General features: G+C 33.8%; 1 long non-coding RNA gene across 1 annotated transcript; it reads right to left on the reverse strand.

Annotated features, from left to right (window-relative positions):
• Positions 1–13,231: 13,231 nt before the first annotated feature.
• LOC139858769 (uncharacterized) lies at positions 13,232–14,615 on the reverse strand. Its single transcript, XR_011763077.1, has 3 exons — positions 14,515–14,615; positions 14,302–14,406; positions 13,232–13,404 (listed from the first exon to the last, which is right to left on the reverse strand). It is a non-coding gene; the product is annotated as an uncharacterized lncRNA (long non-coding RNA).
• Positions 14,616–16,235: the final 1,620 nt, after the last annotated feature.

The following is a 16,235-nucleotide window of genomic DNA, read 5'->3' on the forward strand; positions in this document are numbered from 1 at the left end:
CTATAACCCATAATTTCCTTAATCCTATCCCACTCGAAAAAAACAACTTCGAAATCACTCGGACAGCACTCCGTCGTAATATTTTATGTATACTAATAATATCTTGAGATAATACGGAGTAAATATATATATGTAAATCGATTGAGAGAGTTTAGAGAAAACTATTTTCAAGTTTCTATGAAATAATGAAACCTATTGAATTCTATTTATAATAGATTTTTGAATTATTAAAGTGAATTATTAAAGTATGAATTATTAAAGTGAATTATTAAAGTATGAATTATTAAAGTGAATTATTAAAGTATGAATTATTAAAGTGAATTATTAAAGTTAAAGTAAAGTAAAAATAAAGTAAAGGTAAAGTTTAAGTATAGTAAAAGTATAAAACTATGTACGTATAATACGCGTATAAATATATATAATATTAATTTAAATCGTTATATATATTTAATAAAATAAAATATAAATATCTTTATCTTTATCATACTAGTTAAGTAATGAGTTGTCAAAAGTGGTTCAAGATATTTATAAAAGTTATATACGTTTTAATAATAAAGTTCTTTTTAAACTGAAAACGTTTTTGTACGTTTGAAACTAAATAGATTAATCGAGTCTTTATGAGATTCATTCTTCCACTATCCTTTGTCTAGTTCTCAATGATTGACAATTTGTTCATATTTATAAATCACTTTACCATTTTCCGAATATTGTTAAAATGAAAAGATTTCTCAAATCAACGTGGGCATTTCAACAGAGACTTGTAATCATAAATCAATATATCTGATAATTCAATCATTTGATCTTATCTTCTAATTCCATTGATAAACATTTTGAAACAGATACAATCATATAAAGTATTTAATCTAATATTTTGTTTACGTTTCAAGTTATAATATATATACACATATACATATATAATCATATTCGTTTAATGGTTCATGAATCGTTGGAACTTGGTCGAGGTTGAATGAATGTATGAACATAGTTTAAAATTCTTAAAATTTAACTTAACAAATATTGCTTATCGTGTCGGAAACATATAAAGATTAAAGTTTAAATTTGGTTGGAAATTTCCGGGTTGTCACAAATACCTGGATTGTTGACAGTGGGACGTCCCGGCACATGAAAGGAAACATGTCCTTACTTTCTAACGTTAAGTCAGTAAATGGAGGATCTGTTTCTTTTGCAGGAGATGAAGGAGGTTTTATTACAGCTCAGGGTGTGATTTCTAATGCTAATGTTAGTTTTGATAAAGTGAATTTTGTGAAGCAGATGTCAAATAATCTGCTGTCAGTTTCTCAAGTAGCAGATAAAAAGCATAAGGTTGCTTTTGATGATCAAAGATGCTACATTTTGAAGAAAGAGTACGTAATACCGGAAGATATGATTCTTATGACAGCTCCCAGAAATAAAGATTTGTATATTTTGGATATGTCCACAGCCCATGTTAAAGCTGCAACAGGTCATCAAGCTTTCATATCCAAAGCTACAGAACAAGAGTCAATTTCATGGCACAAGCGTATGGGTCATTTGAGCTTGAGAAAGATGAACAATCTTGTTCATAATAATCTGGTTGAGGGAGTAAATGTTAAGAGTTTTCAAATTCCTGAAGGATGTCTTCCGTGTAAGAAAGGCAAATAGACTAAAAAGTCACATGCAACAAAGAAACATCATTCAATTGTTGTTCCTCTAGAGTTGTTACATATGGATCTTTTTGGTCCGGTTAATCGAACAAGCATCTCTGGAGATTCATATTGTTTAGTAGTGACTGATGAATACTCACGATACTCTTGGGTAGTGATGTTAAAGAAGAAGTCTGACACGTTTGAAAAGATAAAGTTGTTGATTTTGAAGCTGGAATCTTTGTACAAGTTAAAGGTTAGGAAGACTCGAACAGATAATGGTACTGAATTCAAGAATGAGCAGATGGAGAGTTTCTGCAACGAGAAAGGCATTCAACAACAGTTCAGTCCAGCTTATACTCCGCAATCAAATGTGTTGCTGAAAGACGTAACAGAACGTTAATTGAAACTGCGCGAATAATGTTAGCCGACTCAAGTTTACCGGTTAATTTCTGGAGTGAAGCTATTGCTACAGCGTGTTATACAATCAACCGATTGTTAGTAGTCAAGAGGCATGGAAAGACTTGCTATGAATTGCTACATAAAAGGAAGCCTAACATTAAACATTTCGAACCTTTTGGTGCACCGTGTTCAATCATGATACGAGATACTGGAGGAAAATTTAATCCTAAGGCTGTTCCTGGTATTTTTCTTGGTTATGGGAATCCAAACAAAAGAGTTTTCAACACTGTATCTAAACGTGTTGAAGAACATTTCAAAGTAGATGTTCAAAGAAATGCTGCTATTCCTGCTGGGAAAGGTTTTTCATGGCAGTTTGATTATGAAGATTTGTTTGATTCTTTTGGTCTTCCGTCTGTTGCTACTGATGATGAAGTTATTGCAAAATTGATGAATGAAATGCATACGTCTCCATCACAAATGGTTTTGCAATCACAAACGGCACCACAACCATACACAATGCCGCAACAACAAATTGTTCAAGATGATGAAGAATCCGATGATTATCAAGATGATCCATCTTATGATGGATCTGATTCTGAAGAGGAGTCACAACCTATAGATAGTGGCGAAAGTGTTCATAATCTACCATAAATTGTAGAAGTTCAGGAAGAACAACCAGAACCTGAAGGTGTTCGTAGATCATCACGAACAGTTGTACTACCTCGACACTTAGATGATTTTATTGTTGATTCGAAAGGAGTTTCTGGAGCACCATCAAATGATGCCTCAACGTCTGAAAATCAGAAAACTTCAAGTGAAAATGTTATGCAAGCTTTCTATTCTTCGCTAAATAGGTCAGGCAAACTCTTTTTACATGCACATTCATGCTTTGTGTGTCAAATTGAACCAAACTCTGTTGAGGAAGCTCTACTATATGATGATTGGGTAAATGCTATGCAAGAAGAGCTTTTGCAATTCAAGCATTTAGGTGTATGGAAACTGGTGAATCCGCCTCATGGTTGCAAACCTTATGGGCTTCGATGGGTATGGAAGAATAAAAAAGATGAGCAAGGTATTGTAATCCGAAATAAAGCTAGACTGGTTGTGAAGGGATACCAACAGATCCCTGATATAGATTATGATGAAGTATTTGCACCAGTTGCTAGACTTGAGGCAATTCGAATATTTTTGGCATTCGCATCATTTAAAGGCTTCAAGGTCTATCAAATGGATGTCAAAAGCACTTTTTTGTACGGGACTCTCAATGAGACCGCGTTTGTTAAGCAACCACCTAGTTTTACAGATCCACACTCTTCAGAAAAGGTATATCGTCTAGAAAAAGCAGTGTATGGGCTTCATCAAGCTCCAAGAGAGTGGTATGGTATGTTGTCCAACTATATGATTGATAATGGTTTCAGAAGAGGTGTCATCGATCAGACACTTTTCATCAAAGAAAAGGGCAAGCATATTATGCTAGTACAGGTGTACGTGGATGATATTATCTTTGGATCTACAGATAAGACGATGGTGGATGATTTTGAGGAGGTAATGCAGAAATGATTCAAGATGAGTTCAATGGGAACTATCAAATTCTTCCTTGGTATTCAGGTTGTACAAACAAATCAGGGTATCTTTTTACATCAGACGAAATATGTATCAGATATTCTGAAAAGATTCAAAATGGAAGATGAACGTCCTGCAAGGACTCCGCTATCGGTGAATCACGGGATTACACCGGATAAGGAAGGTGCTAAGGTTGATCAAACCTTATATAGGGACATCATTGGTTCTTTGATGTATCTGACAGCGTCTCACCCTGATATCATGTTCGCAGTTTGTTTATGTGCTCGCTATCAAGCAAATCCGAATGTACATCATTTGTTTGTGGTGAAAAAGATAATGCGTTATTTAAAGCAAACTCCAAATTTGGGCCTATGGTATCCTTGTGATAATGATTTTGAACTGACGGCTTATAGTGATTCCGACTATGGTGGATACAAGAAAGATTTTAAGTCAATATCAGGAGGCTGTCAATTCCTTGGAAACAGACAAGTTACATGGCAGTGCAAGAAGCAGACAGCAGTAGCCTTGTCTACTTGTGAAGCTGAATACATTGCTGCGGCAAGCTGTGCATCTTAGGTTGTGTGGATACAACAGCAGCTTCGTGACTACGGTTTGAATATTTCTAACACTCCTATTTTTGTTGATAATACTGCTGCCATAACTATTACAAAAAATCCTGTGAATCACTCTAAGACCAAACACATAGGGATTAAATACCATTTTATTCGAGACTGTTATGAGAAAAGACTAATCGATGTTGTCCAAATTGGCACAACTATGCAAAGGGCTGATCTTTTCACAAAAGCTTTTGATAAACCACGTTTTGATTTCTTGTTAACTGAGTTAAGTGTCAAAATATTGTCAGATGTCGTTCCTGACGAAGAGACCAAAGAGTAACCTAATTTTATGTGTTCTGCATGTATAGCTGTATATACTGTGTGGTTATAATTTCTGATTGTTTCTGTTTGTTTAACATCCAAAAAACCAAAAAGATTTTAGGTTTTTAGTATTTTAGGGGGAGTAATGATTTAATGATGCAACATCAGAAATTCAGAAAATTAAAAATTAGAAAGGTTTAAATGTGTTTCTAAATTAAAAAACGAGTTTGATCTAAATGTGAAAAAATGAGATACGAACTTAATCATAGAATGAGATGATCATAATCACAATCATGTAAATATCTTGATAAGGAATTCATGGAAAGGTTTATAGCGGTTGAGGGTAGTCACTTAACTACCACAGGTGCATACTTTAAAGAAAATTGTTCAGGAAATCAACAAAAGGTGAGGGTATCCCCTATCATGACTTATAATCTAGAAACACATGATGTAGAATATCCCCAAGCAAATTTCAAATTGCTGCACCATTGAGTTTCACGACTAATTAGGATATTCAAGAGATCAATAAGTGTTGAGAATGTTCTGATTGACTGTGCATACCGACTTCTATCAAACTTTAATTCTTGAATCGTACCTAAACTCCAAAATAGTAGGTTTATCTCAATGAGAGTGTCTTTCCTGTGAACGGGTTGAAAAGTGTGGTTCTATATTACAGACAGTCCATGAATGAATGATTTAAGTTAAGTGTTACACAAATGAAGAAAAGAGATCTTCATCGCAAGGAAGTCAATTCGAGAACTAAATCAAAGTCAAGACTGCAATGTGTTGTCAAAAAAAAAAAAAAAGGTGGCACATTGCATATCAGGTTATTATATCATGAAAACAGAAGTGAAATCGTGGAAGACAAAAATATCAAGGTCAAGATAATGATGGAATCGAGAAGAGAAGTCTTTGTAAGAATACTATTGAGTGTGAAGATTACCAAGAAGAACTTAAATCATTCATACTTCATCAAAACCATTCTATTGGACTTATTATCATTGTCTGTGATATGGGACTATGCCCATTAAGGCCTAGATAGCGAAAGATGTTTTTAGAGGGATATTCTGAATACTCACTCATTAAGAAAGCTACATCTTTCATTCCGTTTCCTCCAATAACTTTAATAATAAAGAATGAATGAGATTGATAGCAGTTGGTTACATAAAAGGTTGCACGATTGACAGAATATTCAATATACTATGAGATCCATCAGAATCATATGAATTGAAAAGTATACGTTACGATAGAGGCTAATGGCTGACAGGGATATTCCAAAATTACTATGAGAACCTTCCTGTTCAATTAGACCTGACGTATATGCTTGTGGTAACGGAAAGCGTCAATAGACTTGTGCTCAATTGACTACCAAATAAATCGTGTGATCTCAAATGATGACTAAGTCAGTGATTGAATCTAACATAGAAATATGTTAAAGTAATTAATTAACTTGATCATCAAAATGTCTAAGAGGAAAGTCTCTAAAAGTTTAATGAAGATCGATACCATGTTAAGATCAATTTCTCACAAATTATTCGCTTTTACTTGTGAAATTTTTTTTTACATATTGTTGTCTGAATGTTGATTGATCATGTATATATTTTGATAATTTAGCTTTCTTAGGTTTATGACTTACAGAAACTGCTTCCTGTAAATAACATGTTTTTATGCCATGCAATCTTGGATCTTTCTTAACCTTGATCATTGACTTTCTGACCTGAATTGTTCTTCATTTGCACTTATTATTGTGATAAGTTTAAAATCCTAAAAACTACAAAAAGATTTTTAGTGTGTTAATATTTATTTTGAAAAATACAAAAACATTTTATTTGTTTGCTTGTGTGAATATGTGTATATTTCCATGAAGTTACAAATTGTGTCTCGATGTAAAAAAGAAACGAAATACGCATCTCAAATTTTAAACTTGTTAAAGTTTTCAAAATGTAAATATTTTGCGTGTAAAATCAGCCCAATGGATGTGAATAGAGGGAGTTATCGGGGTTTCTAAAACGAAAAATAAATGTTTTTTTTATAAAAAGAGACAATCGACCGATTTGGACTATAAGTCGGTCGATGTTAAACAAAAATCGCCCGACTTACTGGCTTGTCACATATGTCGGCCGTTTGTCACATATGTCGGCCGACATAATCTCATAGTTGACCGACTGTCAACCTGGGTATAAAAAGGCCTCAGACGGCTGAAGTACCCCATTTCGTGCGATTGAGTCATTTTACCAAAAAATTCGAACTTTGCAAGGAGGAGTTTTTGATCGTGATTTTCATATACATCTTTGACTTGTGATTCCAGCGCCATTAACCATTCGAGGTAATTCCTTTTAGATCGAAAGTTATTGATGTTTTTGTTTATTTTTTCATTTTCTATTCGATTTGTACAATTTAGAACTTGTTAGTGTTGATTGTTGATTAGAACATGTTAATCGGCCTCCTCTGTACCATTATTAGTCATTGATTGAAACAAAACACCATAAAATCGATGAAATTGGATTAGGATCTGAGTTTTGCTTCTTTAAACAATCGGCCGATTGACTTCCTAAGTCGACCGACTTACTGTATGTCAGGCGATTTACTAAGTCGATCGATTTATATATATGTCGGGCAATTGTTCTTGAAAATCGACCGACTTATCTTATATGTCGACCGACTGTAAAATCTTTGTAATTTTCTTATGATTTTTAACGCTTTTCGATTCTTGTATATATGTTTGTATAGCAGAATCAATGGCTCAACAGGGTAGTCCAGTGAACGAAGAAGTGCATGAGGAAGAGGTGATTCTATCCAAGAATCTTCCGGGTTTGACGGCAAGTGAAAACGCCAATCTAGTGGCGTGTTTAAACGAGGAAGGACCTGAAGCAAAGGAAGGCTTCGTTGATATTATCAAGTTTTTGAAAAGGTCCAGGATTCATACTGCAATCACTCTAGAATGCAAGGCGTACTATTCGCACCAACGAGAATTCTGGAACAATGCTTCTATTGTCACTGAACAGGGAAAGAAGGTGATACGAAGCAGCGTTGGTGGTACAATTGTGAAGATCTCGGCTCAGACAGTTCGTGAAGACTTAGGTTTTCCCGATAATGATACTATGCCAGTCACACTGAATAGAACTAAGGTCAGAAGGTGTTTAGTGAGATGTGGATACTCTGGTGATCCGATGAAAGGTGCAGTTAAGAGAACTCGATTCTGTCATCAATATAAATACCTAACTTTGGTGTTGTTGAGATGCATGAGTCCAATGGTAGGCGGCTTTGATGAGTTGAACGAGACTTATAGTTCGATGTTTGCAGCTCTAGTTCTTCATGCGGACTTCAATTTATCTGAAGCGACAATCACAGCAATCACAACAACAACGACAATCTCCAGCTGCTGCTACTCAAGAAACACGTGCTGAAACTGATACAGGAGTTCATGCTGCTGCATCCACGACTGTTATTACACAAGATACTGCAGTTACTCTATTAAGCGAGAAGGTTGTAAATATGGCTTCTGAATTTGAAAAGTTTAAAGAAGAAGCTAATGAACGAGAAAGAAGAAAGGATGCTGAGATTGCTAAACTGACCAAGCAGGTTGAAGATCAACAGGTTGAAATGAAGAAGTTAAAAACTAAGGTTGATGCTCGGAATTTGCTGATTGTAAAGACCGAGTCTGCAGCGAACAAGGCACTGATGAAAGTGCTTGAGTGGAAAAATAATTTCGATATTGAGGCTGTTGATCTCGAAGAGGATATAGATTTTGGTAATTTTGACGATCAAGGCGAGGATGAGCTAGGTTTGGATCTTGCTAAAGGCACAAGCGAGAACCCACTGTCAGTAATTCCTCTAAATATTGATTATTCTTTTCGTGATTTTTTAGCAAAGCAGGATCGTCTGAATCACTCAGCTGTATTTGATGATTTAGAAGAAGGGGAGATCCCGCCGGATCTAAGCGCTGAGGAGCAGGCCGAGCTAGTGCGTCAAGAGCAACAAGCAAGTACTTCAGCTGACACGACTGCTAGCTCATCTTTTGAGAATCGTTACGATTCTAGTGATGATTTTGAGGAAACTGTGGTAGAAAATGAAAACGACAACGATTTTGATGAAGTAATTATCGAAGATGAACCAATAGGTGATTTTCCGGAGTACGAACGTAATAACGATAAAGATCTACCTACATTTCAAGATTACTTCAAAATGAGTGAAGAGCTTCTAAACCGTAAATACGAAGAAAAAGAAAAGACCGAAGATTTGCCTCCAGGGTTTTTACCGGTCAAAATAAATGAAGAAAAGGTAGAAGTTCTAGAAGCTGAATGGAAGATCCTGTTGAGGATCAGAAAATATTGTGAGAAGCCAGCGCTGGAACCTAAATGGCTGAACTACATTAATAGGCCGGCGAATCTTTTGGCTAAAGGAAAAATCATTGCTTGGGCCTACATCAAAGAGATTGATATATACGCAATAAAGAAGGAGTACGGAGTGGACTACATCAAACATGGATTCGAGTTCAAGACTCTACCGTACTTTGAATTTATGCAGCTGGCTAGGCTCAAGATGTTATATCGGGATTATGTCTGAATTCCTGATATTGTTTGCAAGAAGATAAGATGATCGTACTTGTCAAAGAACTTTGAGGGATTCAGCCCTCAATTTCCCACGATCACTTATCGAACAAACAAGAAAACGGGCGAACGAAGAAAGATTGTTAAATACCAGCCGGTAAAATATATGAGAAAGGTTCCTGTGATGAAAATGCCGCAGAACTTTAGCCCACGTTTTCGCTGGTGGTACTACGATGAACGCTCAGAGGAAGCAGTCATCGTTTTGTAAAATCGAAGGAAGATGAGACCGATTCGATACGGGTTTTAGATCCCGTTTGGTTGAAAAATTGCTGTGAAGCTGACATCTTCACATTGTACTACAATCGGATGCTGTACAGGCCAGAGAATAGAGTTCAAGCACAACAGTACATTCGTGTTGCAAAGGTTTGCTATTTGAACAATATGGTTACAGATCCGTACAGAGATTGAAGCAGATCGAAGACTTATGAGGAACTAGGTCTTAGGGGGATTTTGTTAGTACATAATTTGTAATCCCTAGTTTCATGAACGTTAATGTATTATTTGATCATGTAGTAACCTGTAATATTGTTAAACGTTGATTGTCGATTGCTACTTTATATATATGTAAACGTTTAAATGTAATGTGTAATGTTACTCGACAGTCGGCCGACTGACATAGTCAGTCGACCGACTGTCAACCACAGTCGACCGACATAAGATCTGGGATATTTAAACCAAGTTAATCTCAACTAATTTGGTTAATCACTCAATTAATTTCACACACACAAACTGTTCCAGGTCCGCTCTCTATCAAAACTTTCATGTCCAAATACCACAGAATGTCAGTCTAGGCTTCGTGTTTATCAAGATCTAATCTTGTTTTGACTCGTACGAACCCGAAAACCCATAGATATTCGTTTAAGCTCGTTCTAGTGTTATTTCGCCTCTAGATCGTGTTAGGTTGATTCTAAGGTCCCTTTCCAGCGTCTACGGGATGGCGACGTATGTATATGGCCCATGATCTAATAAATATTAGATCCATGACGTAAATCCCATTAAATTAATATTGCGATTCTACAAAACATATATTATGATCATAATCCACGTACTCAATTATGATCATAATCCCATCGCATGAATCTAACATTCTATAACAATCGTTTAAAGTTAAATCATGAATGCGTACCGTACTGAAGTATATATTAGTTGCAATATAAAGAATTTGACCAAATCTTTCAACGCATCCGTTCTTGATCCATATCCAATCTTGAACCAAAATCCCATATCATTTGCGTAAAACATTCCTTGATTATTTTCACCAACATATCCTGTCTTTTCCACGGTGCACCCAAGGATTATCCATCCGAAAATACTTAATTAGTTTGTTAGAAATAAGGGTTGTAAATGATAATTCCGGATTGATTCCTGAATCGTAAAACACTTTCCTAATTAAGTATTTCGACTCTACTTGCCTCGGGTTACACGAAATCTTAATTGGGATAAGACAAGAACGCAATTTGTCTCTAGGCAAGAAGAGATCAAATTATAGTATTAGTGAGAATGTGATTTTTCTGTATATATATTCTTCTGAAAGCAAAACTCATATCCCGTATATATAAGAAATGAAAGGGTGCGATGAAAGGTCGCAACCTTTCAACAAAAAGAGGCAACCTTTCAACGAAAAGACGCAACTTTTCGTTAACACCTAATGGAAAATGGTGGAATTTTGAGCCTTTTCAATATCACAATTTTCATGCCAGTATCAAGTTAACTCTTACGGGCGTGTACTCCACACACTCCAAACCCGTTACTAAGTATAACTTGATTACCCTTGCTTTCAAGTAAATCCCAACTAACTAAAATGTTTGTTGATAATACTAAAATCGCCAACAAATAGGCGGTGTTGTAATAGGCATGGCCGCTGAAGAACTCGAATAACTTACATCAACTGAACCCACCGGTACAGATGATGTAGGTTCAAGACGATGAACTGAATTGGACTTACGCAGCATTATGAATTTTAGAAACAACAGTGACTTATAACAACATAAAAGCCCTTATATAAAGCCAGCACAATAACAGTAACTTATAACAACCAAAAAAGCCTTATATAAACCCAGATAAACATATGAACAAACATCAGGCCACAATTTACATGGAACGAATTACAGAATGAAAAAAAACAAAAAAAATTAAACCCAACCAAATTAATAGCAAATAAGGCATCTAATATACAGCATATAAACAAAGGTAATGCATAAAGGAGTAAACAAGAGAGTACCTCTACCCAACCAAATTAACAGCCAAAAAAGGCATTTAATATGCAACATATAAACAAAGATGATGTGTGTTTTGAACGTAGATGTGTGTTTTGAACGTCACAATTATTTTTAAGGTTTCCCGAAACGACAACAGGAGTAACACAAAACGGCACAATCTGACAGACGAGGGGTTTGGTAGTTAAGGGATTAATTCTTGATATTTTATATTGTACAACATTCTTTGCTTGTTATTTTCTAAAGTTTTTATTTTATAAATTTGTTTTATTAATTTTATCTAGTATATGCAACTCCATCTTCCTACTATTGCGTAATAGGATTATAGGAACATCGGTTGTTCAATTCAGGAACATGAGAGAACCTCAACCGTCAAATTATAAAGAAAGGTAAACTCGTGTTTATCTAAGGGTTTATATTATATAAATATAAATATACTAATTGACAAAGTTTCACGTTATGTTCTATTCGTAATCTTTAATGTCATGCGAATTTTTATGTACAATTACACATCAACATAGCAGGATATGGGCCCGTGCAAGACTGCAAGCTGTGCAACAGCAGAGGGGTAGCGATGGCAAAATGACTTGTACCCGATGAGAAAACCCGAAACCCGTTATAATTGGGCCGATTTTGACCCGAGTCCGTCGGGTCATGGGCCGGGTATGGGGATGGTTACAAAAAAAATTTCCGGGTTCGGGTATGGTTTTGGATACAAACCCGTTTACCCGACTCGTATACCCGACTCGCATACCCGTATACCCGACCCGAGGAATTTCAATAATATTTTTTATGTAAAATTTTAGTAATAGTATTATATCGTTAATGTATGAAAGATTTCTCTTATTTGTTTTGAAAACGAGTATAATTTTATTCAATATAATCATATACAACAAGTTTTCGAGATGTGATATTTTATATATTTTGTGTATTTTAGTATTTTAGAAACTTTTCAATCAACTTTTTGTATGTGATTATTTATAATACTTTAGACATGAAGTAAGTAAGTTATTTTTTGATATTTTGATTTGGTAACTTACTAGTCAAAGACCTGCGAATTCGCGGATTTTTTAAAAAAATTTTGTTATAGTAAAATCGAAATGGGACTTGTATATTAGGATTGATTTTTACACAATATATTAGATTTTTTTTTATATTTCTATTAGATTGGCGTCTCTAAACTGAGAGATTGGCGTCTCTAAACTGAGAGAAAAAAAGAAATCTAAAAATAAAAATGGAAATAGTGACTAAAAAAATTGCATAAAAATGTGAATGAGGTATTATAGCACATATATAATTTAAAAAATGTACTAATACTCAATACATTTACTCAATACATTTGAATTTCAATAAGATAATAGTAAAATAATATAAAAGTATTCATTATGCAACATGTTATTGGAAATAAAGACTCTAAAATACGTTTATGATAATGTTGAATTGTCAAGGTAGGGGTATTCATCGGTTCAGTTTTCGATTTGTTCGATGTATTCAGTTCGGTGTATTCGGTATTGGAAGAGCCTGATAAAAAACTAATTAATGTGGTTAATCTCATTAAGTACCCGTTAATTGTTAACAACCCCAATGTTGTTTGCCTTATCTCGAGTAATTCGTTTATCTTTTGTAATGTAATACTCCATCACTTTCACCAAAAAGTTCACGTTACTATTTATATTTGTTAGAAAACGAATGTCCCTTACTCAAAATTGTACTATATAGTCATTAAAGTTCCACTATTACCCTTATTATATTTGAAAGTCAGCCAAACTTTTACTCTTGATTTCATTATTTTTTTTTTTTTTTTTTTTTGAAAATAATAATTTAAGACCTACAAAATTTGCGATTTTTTATGTGTTAATTGAAATTGAAATATGGTAATCTTAATTTAATTAGGTGATAAGATTTTTGTGTAAGTTATTCACATTACTTACAACCACCACTTGTAAGCAAGCCTCGTGTGAATTTAGTTACAAAAGTCAAGAATTATTATTTCGCATTCGTCATAGACACAAGAAATAACCATACATATTCAATGATTACATAAGATAAGGAAACTGATAACCATATATGCAATGCAAGCTTGACTCTCATTTTCAATTTGTCTCATCTTGTTCTGCACGAAATCAACAAAGATAAATTAGAATCAAGAAAGCAATGAAAAAAATTTGAGAAATCAACAACTTGAAAGTAGACCAAATTACCGAAATTTGACTCATTTAACATGTTCGGCCCATTTGATTTTTTAACTACAATCTTCTATTGGATCTATTTGGACTGTTACAATAAAAAGGTCTAAAGTTACATGTAGCATCAGTTAGAAGAAATTACCTGTAGTATATTAACCATGTACACGAATACCGTATTCAAAATATATGAGCCTTGCAATCGAACTAACTCAAAATAATTAAAATTCATCATCACGACCCTATAATTTAAAGCTTTGGCGCATACATTATACCTATCACCGCCCTTTAGGAAAAGGTGAGCAATTTACATGAATCACCTTTCTTTGTGCTTATAGTTACCTTATCGAGTAATTTACCCACTTTGGGTCCTCCTTAAGTCATTTAGATTAGTTACTAAGAAAAAAGATTGAAGGTATATGTAGATGGACCATTTGTAGAATACTTGATAGCATACTTCCCTAAATAGATCTTGAAGTGTTACTAAATGGGGCTGCCCACTGCAAGTTGATCTAATGAAAATTGCTCAATTGCAATTTGCTCCATTCCTAGGTGCTCATGATTATTGACTCCAACTGATGTATCACATTACAAAATTACCATTCTGTAAGTTGTTGAAAAGTTTGTTGCGTACATAAGTATATAGCTTGCTGATTGACTCACTGCTTGAAGCATTTTTTATGTTGTTTATCAAATGGGGAGTAATTTCACTTAGATATGTGCTTTCAGGAACTCCCTAGTAAATTTATATTTATAATTTGCAGCCATAGTCGTCTAATACTACCTTCATATTTATATTTTAACTCAGATATAAAGTATGTACTTACCTATTGATATTCCCACAAAGGATTACAAATATCACTTGTCACTGCAACTTTTGTAAACTTCGAGGGTAGGTACATAAACTCCGAGACTATAGAAATTAAGTTTTCCTGTAAATTTGAAAAGATTCAAATACAACACACAACACGTTTATAAAAGATGGACTGCAATTAAAAGCCTAATATATTTGTATGGTGATGCTCAAAAAGGTCGTGTACCTGAGTCTTTATTGGCTTATTTTCTTGCAATATGCAACACTGACACAACATCCATTTGAAGAACAATATATTTGTGTTATCATTTGGTTGCTCCGATAAACAATATCAAGTCAGCATTTGAGCACATCATACTTGGACACTCATAAATATACACAGGCAAACACACACACAAACAAAGACGGAGCATAGAAAGGGCAGGAGGGGGTTGAGGCCCCACCAAAAAAAAATTGTTCTTACTAGCAATTTATGTGTTCGTGGAGATTATACATGGAAAGTTATATAATGGCCCCACCAAAAAAAATTCGCTAACAAACCTTGAGGCTTTTGAAATTGGGTTTTAATAACTCCGTATTGAAAATTCTTCAGTCTTCTAGCGAATACTAAAAAACATAAAGTAATTTTTTTCCTCCTGTTCCATTTAGCGAATTTGTTATGGGTGGAAATCAAACCTTCCTTCCAAACTAAAGGTATATATATTTTATTTTATTATATGTAATATGTAATATGTATAATAATAATAATAATCCGTTTATCGTTTATATATATGTCGATATATGTGTGTGTTTCTAAGACTTTTATATTTCAATTGTAGTTTTAATCTTAGTTCATACTTTTATTAATTTAAATAGATTTAATATAGAAATTTTCTAATGACAACCATTAGAATTGTCTTTAATAAAATATTAATGAATGAAATAGTGGTTTAGTGATTGTTATTTCCATAAAATGAGTAGTTAGTTTCAATGTACCAACCAAATTAGCATGTTTAAATTTTTTAATGACAACATTTAAAACGTGTTAATTATAACAATAAGTTGAATATTGGTACGTTGATTAACTGAATGGTCAAATTTTAACGTCAGGGATGTCTACCTTTATTGAATAACTGAGAATTAGTTTATGCTTTTATTTATAAACAAATTAAACGACTTAAATATTTTAAGGGCCTTTGAGCCGTAGTATCTTCTTGTTCGATCACCGTTAGTCATTCTGATTGATGACTTTCTTTATGAATCTTTTATATATATATATATATATATATATATATATATATATATATATATATATATATATTGTTTGACTTTTTTCAGCCCCCGTTATATCACTATTCAAGATCCGTGCCTGCACACAAATAGTAAAGCAAATAAAGATTTTTACCTAGCAAATAAGAATAATGATGAAACAATGTATGCACTCATGACTTCTTCAATAATATTTACATCCATCGTAAAGCTTTCGAACCTGGATATTTTTATAACATATAAGCAAAATAAAAATAAAAATAAAAATAAAAATAAAAAGATACCTAGTAAAGCAAATAATCATGTTCAACCATTTTCATGTTTACCTAATACCCTTTTGATCTTTTACCTTACGGAACAAAATCAGATGTACCGAAGCTCATGCCACCATCAACTTGAGCATTAAATAAATTGGTCAAAGTACAAATTAAAACGGGAGTATCAAACTTATGTGAACAATCGAAAGCGTAGCTTTAACATCACTAAAATTCACAAATCCATAAACTAAAATTGCAATCAAAACGTGTACTTACCAATTGCAAAGCGCGCACGGCAAACCTGAACGACAAAATTCTAGTGCTTCAAATAGTAATTGAAATCACAAAAAATTGACGGTACGGTGGCGATTATTGTTCCGGCCGACGTTTTATGAATCTTTCTTCTTCGAAATCACATAAATTAAATAATTCTTTTAATGGA

The sequence above is a fragment of the Rutidosis leptorrhynchoides genome, chromosome 7, assembly GCF_046630445.1.
Source record: "Rutidosis leptorrhynchoides isolate AG116_Rl617_1_P2 chromosome 7, CSIRO_AGI_Rlap_v1, whole genome shotgun sequence".
Lineage (NCBI taxonomy): Eukaryota > Viridiplantae > Streptophyta > Magnoliopsida > Asterales > Asteraceae > Rutidosis > Rutidosis leptorrhynchoides.